Source organism: Pelodiscus sinensis, unplaced genomic scaffold, assembly GCF_049634645.1.
Source record: "Pelodiscus sinensis isolate JC-2024 unplaced genomic scaffold, ASM4963464v1 ctg46, whole genome shotgun sequence".
Classification (NCBI taxonomy): Eukaryota; Metazoa; Chordata; order Testudines; family Trionychidae; genus Pelodiscus; species Pelodiscus sinensis.
In genome coordinates this window covers 675,818-681,817 of record NW_027466036.1, presented here as the reverse complement: position 1 = coordinate 681,817, position 6,000 = coordinate 675,818, and the positions used below count along the sequence as shown (strand labels likewise).

Here is a 6,000-nt window from a genome sequence, read left to right as displayed (position 1 = left end):
CAAGTATCATATCTGGGGTACCTAATATCCAAAGGGTACAAGCGTTTAACTGTTGACCGCACTGAGGCTATTAATGCATGCCCACGACCAACTACGGTCAGGGAAGTTAGGAAAGTGTTGGGGCTATTCAATTTCTGCCGAACTCAAATCCCCAATTATTCAAGGATTGTCCAGCCTCTTAATAATCTCCTGAAGGGTGCTGGTGGACCACATGAGGCAATTGAATGGACACTTGACTGTGAACAGGCATTTACCACATTGAAACAAAGGCTAAGTACTGCCCCAGGGTTGGGACTTCCTAATCCATTAATGCCTTTTACATTGTACACGCATGTCAGTGAGGGACATATGGCAGCAGTGTTAACGCAAAAACATGAGGATAAACAGCGCCCAGTAGCATACTACTCTTCTAAACTAGATGCTGTCGCTCAAGCAATGCCACCATGCCTTCAGGCAGTGGAAGGAGCTTCTATGGCCCTAAATCAGGCCACACCACTTATTGGTTCACAGGATGTAAATATTGTTGTACCTCACGCTGTCCTTGCTATTTTATCAGGGAAGAAATCCTCAGCAGTCCATGTGGCAAGATGGACTCGATGGGAAATGAGCTTGCTAATGCCTTCGGTACATCTGCAAAGAGCGTCATCGTTAAACCCTGCTACCCTCATGCCTACCCCAGATGAGGGACACCCACATCATTGTTGCCTTGAGGAAGAGCCCATGGACGTTCCATTGGTAAAAGAAACTGAAATACCTGGTGCCCCTTGCCTATATGTGGATGGCAAGCGACACACAGGATGGGCCGTTTGTACTCAAGATGGACAGCTGGTGGCACATGGCAGTTTGCCTGGGGCATCTGCACAAGTAGCAGAACTGCAGGCATTAGCTGCAGCATGTGAAGCTGTGAAAGGTCATGCTGTAAACATATATACTGATTCTAGATATGCGTTTGGGGTTGTACATGATTATGTTAACTTGTGGGTAAATCGGGGATTCCTGACGAGTACAGGATCCCCAATACAAAATGGGGGAATAGTGGAGAAACTTCATGAAGCCATGCAGAAACCTACTGAATTAGCAGTGATAAAAGTGAGGGCCCACACAAAAGGGACAGACCCTCATAGTAAGGGGAACCGAAGGGCAGACGAACTAGCTAAACGAGCAGCAGTGGAAGGTAAAGAGATGCAATTGATTGCTGCAACACAGCCTCTCATAAAAACCCCAAACTTTTTTGAATTACAGGACATCCAACACTCTGCACCAAGGGCAGAAAAGTGGTTATGGATGGATAATGGGGGAAAACTGTGTGATGATAACACTTGGAGAGGCCCAGGAAACACATTAGTGTTACCAAATGTGCTGATGGGAACTATGATACAAATATATCACATGTTGGGACATGATGGAGCACGGAGGGTGATCCACCGGATGTCAGACACCTGGTGGCATCCTAAGCTTAATGCAAATGTGCATGATTATGTGAGGAGGTGTGTAACACGTGCTCAATGTAATTCTGCTCCCACAGTAAAAATGAAAATGCAACATCAGCCAAGACCAACACAGCCCTTCACACAGTTACAAGTAGATTTCATTGGACCCCTGCCAAGGTGCAGAGGGAAAGAATATGTTCTCATGATCGTGGATCACTTTACTAAGTGGGTAGAAGCTTTCCCAGTGGCCAAGGCCACTGCGTCTGATGTAGCTAAAATATTGATGACTGAAATAATTCCCCAATGGGGATTTCCATGCTTCATTGATAGTGACCATTGATACAAGGGTGACACTTTACAGGGAAGGTGATGAAAACAGTATGCATGTCACTGGGGATCAAACAGAAATTCCACTGTCCCTACCATCCCCAGAGTTCGGGATTAGTAGAAAGAGCTAACCGAACCATTAAAAACAAACTAACCAAACAGATGTTTTCTGCTACAGGGAAAGACTGGGTCACCAATTTACCAGTGGTTCTCATGTCTATGAGATCCAGTCCTACTAATCCACATTCCTTATCTCCTTTTGAAATGCTGACAGGGCGGGCGATGAGGATGCCAGGAAATCTGTGCATTGGAGCGGGGGAATTGTATGTCATGGGTGACCAGCTTGCTGAATATTGCAAATTGTTATCTCAGTGTGTCTCAAAGGACCCCCGAACTGAACCAGACCCAAAGGCTAGCGAAGAAGACACATGTGAGGTGCAGCCCGGTGATCAGGTACTGGTGAAAGCCTATAGAAAACGAACCTTTGAACCAGCCTGGACTGGACCTCACATGGTTCTCCTGGTAACTCCTTCAGTGGCCCAGGTCACTGGAATTCCAGTTTGGGTGCACCTGTCACGAGTACAAGTATACAAGGGTGACACTCAACATAGGACACAATAATCTCTGTTTACCCTATGGACGCCTTGAGGGCCATTCTCAGTATTGTTAAGTGTTTTATTGATGTAGTCACCTGGGGAGGAGCCACTGGATCAGTTGTAAATGCCATTACTCAAGCTATCAAATCTCATAATAGGGACTGGGTTGAAAATTTGTTAGTAGCAGGGATGACAGTTTATTTTGGTGAGAATAGGGCTCATGTCTAATTAATTAGATATCATCTTAACTCAGCAACATAGTTGGTTAGGTCCTCACTGTTGTACTCAGCCATCTATTAAAAACTACTAAAATGTCTGAGCAAGCATTGGTCTGGAATGGTGTTATCATACTGGCATGGTGTTAACATGAAAGTTGTAGCCCTGATAGGAGACTTGCTCATGTCACAGGTGCCCTGTTGGGTGAGAGCCGCAGTTCTCAAAGACTGAATGTCTTCACCTTGGATGATGGCAGGGGAGTGGTCTCTATTGATAATGGGCATTTTGGAATGATTATTCCATCTTTGGAGAGGTGTTAATTCCTGTGGGTTGGTCTCCTGGATTGGAGGCTCAGCCCTTCCACCCACTCCCATTCTCATGTCATAGACACCTGTGTAGCTGAGTATGTAATAATAGCTGGAGATAACTATATAGCTTTCCCATGGGACCAGTGTTCCATCCTGTGAGGATGGGTTTTGTATATAAGAAAATGGAGTCAGGACAAGCCCTATCTCAAATGTTGGGACCTGACTTAATGGTGCATGTAATGTTTAATTTAATGGATGATATAACAGTGAAGAAAGACTCCACTACCTGGTGTGGATTTGGGTATTTAGCTTTGGAAAGTAAGCCTGGCTTGAACATCTCGTACTTCCTATTGTGGAAGATATTATGAAAGAAGTGGTAAGGCAATTACAGTGATTCCGTGGATAGAAGAGTTTGCTATTGTGGGAACAGAGATTCCCTGGGGATGGATTTCAGTTGTGTTTTCGCAACGGATATGGGGACTTACTTTTAGTGTACATACCATTATGTATTAAAGGTTGAATGTATTGTTTAATTCTGTTACCAAAACTGCAATTAATTAAGTGTTGATAAGGTCAATTATAGCTCCTAATAAATACAAGGAAGTGGTGTTAGTGGGGTCTAAGAATTGTTCTTAGCCCCAAAACCAAATGGGGGAGCTGAAGGGTATGCATGGAGAGGCATGCTGTGGCTCACCACCCTAGCAACAGCCTGGGGGAGGCTAAGGGGAGGGGGGTGAGCTCGGCATGTGGACTGGAGAGGTGCGGGCATGTGACAAACAAAGCCATATATGGAAAGGTTGAATCTGATTGGTTTAGAAGTTTGTGTTATGTAACCTGTAACCATGTGCTATAAAACAGCAAGGGGAGGGGCTCCTTGCTCGAGGGGCTCTGGCTGATTTTAGTACCAGGGGCTCTCCCTTTGTGCACATTGAATAAAGTATTGAATTGAATTGAATTGAATCGAATTGAATTGAATTGAATTGAAGACCCTTGATTCTGCCCAGCACCTGAGTCTCTGGGAACCGCAAAATCCCAACAACTGCAATAACAATGGGAGCGTCTACACAGCAATTCCATTATTCCGACGTCTGTAACGCTCCATCCAGACCAGTGGTCTGAGGAGCCAGGAGGTTTCCAGGCTGCAGACGGACAAGCCCACAGGCAAAGACAAAGCAAAGTGCCAGCCACTTCCTCGGAGCGGGAGACTCCAACCTAAACCCTGAGACCAAGGGGTTTACAAGCCAGATACTCAAAGTTTGCTCCATTTCTCCCTCCCACAACCCTGCAGAACCTCAAAGGCAACTCCACAGTCCCAGCATGAGGTAAGGAGAGTGCCATGGCTTAGCTGGCTAAAGCCCTTGCTTAGTAAACAGGAGATCCTGTCTTCAACTCCCAGTGGTGCCTTGTTGCAGCCTTTGCTCACATTTTCCCAGGTCGTTCTGGGACACAGAAGAGGCCTCCCCTGGCCACCTATGGAACTGCTGGTTCAGGAAAAGGCTGATTGGGGAGGGGCCTTGGGAAAGAGGAAACCACAAGCCTGGAGCAGGTGCCATTGGTGGTCAGGACAGGCCTCTTCTGTGTCCCAGAAGGAGCATAAGTAAATGGGAGCAAAGGCTGCAACAAGGCACCAGCAGTTACTGACCCCAGGAGCTGCCTTTTATTAGGCAAGTGCTTTAACCAGCTAAGCCACTGTGCCCTCCTCAGACCCACCTCTAAACTGTTCTACTGCGCTTCTCACCTGCGGGGCTTGCAGCTTCCTTCTGCCCAACTCTCAGGCTCTCTAGGCCCTGACCCCCTGAGGGAATCACAAGGGTGTGTGGTGTTTGCTCTCCTGTCCCAGCAATTGCAGCAAGAGGCCTGCCTTGCCAGTGCCAGTCACAGCAGCCTCTCTACCCGCTCCAGGCTTGTTGTTTCCTTCTTCCCAATGCTCCTCCCCAATCAGCCTTTTCCTGAACCAGCAGTTCCATGGGTGGCCAGGGGAGGCCTCTTCTGTGTCCCAGAAGGACATAAGTAAATGTGAGCAAAGGTTAAAACAAGGCACCACTGGGACTTGAACCCAGGCTCTCCTGTTTATGAGGCAGGTGCTTTAGCCAGCTAAGCCATGGTGCCCTCCTCTGAAAAGCTTTTTAAAATGGCTCCTTATGTTTCCACGCAACACTTTTGACTCCCAAAGTGCAGCCGTTCCCCACTTCCCTCCAGCCATCGAGCCCAGGCTGTGTCATGCCCCCTGGTCCCAGAAAGCTACAGCTCAGTGGGCAGGGGCCTTTGGCTTCCTTGCCCATGGGATGCTGTTGCAGGAAGGGCTGCTCAGCAGGGACGGGGTTCACCTGTGGAGGAAGGGAAGAGTATTTGGGTGCAGACTGGCTAACCTAGTGAGGAGGCTTTAAACTAGGTTTGATGGGGGCAGGTGCCCAAAGCCCACAGGTGAGTGAATAACATGGACACCTGGGGGATGGGCCAGAAATGGGAGCGAGCAGGGGCTGTAACTGCAGAGATAAAGGAGGGACGCGGGACCACTGGGAAGCAAAATCTAATCTGTGTCTTAGATGCTGGTACAGACACACAGGACTATGGGTAATAAGCAGGAAGAAGTTGGTATCACAGGGATTTGGTGGGATAATACACTTTATTGGAATATTGGCACAGAAGGGTTCAGCTTGCTCGGGAAGGACTGGCAGGAAAAAGGGAGGAGGAGTTTCCTTCGATATGAAACATGTGAACACTTGGCCTGAGGCGGAGATGGACACAGGAGCAGACTTTTCAGGAGTCTCTGGGTTATGTTAAAGAGGTAAAACCCCAGGGTGATGTCTCTAGGCCTCTATTACAGTCACCTCCCCAGGCAGAAGAGGTGCGTGAGGCTTTTTAAACAATTAACAAAATCATCCAAAGCGCAGCTGGTTTCACACACACTCAGCCTCACCCACAGCTGGGAGGCAGTTTGCAGGGAGCTGAAAAGAAACTGCCTGGTAGAACCAACGCTCAGGATACTTCTGTGTCCAGATGTGCAAACAGCTGGCAGCCAAGTGCTAGTCTGTTCCTGCCCTCCCCAGGCAGGTGAATCCCCTCCTCTGGGTGTTACAGGCAGGACTTTGCCTGTCTGGCTTTTAGCCAGGGAACTTTTCT

General features: G+C 47.8%; 1 non-coding gene across 1 annotated transcript; it reads right to left on the bottom strand.

The window, feature by feature from the left end:
- Positions 1 to 4,912: 4,912 nt before the first annotated feature.
- On the bottom strand, positions 4,913 to 4,986 carry TRNAM-CAU (transfer RNA methionine (anticodon CAU)). Its single transcript has one exon. It is a non-coding gene; the product is annotated as a tRNA-Met (tRNA).
- Between the last annotated feature and the right edge of the window lie 1,014 nt (positions 4,987 to 6,000).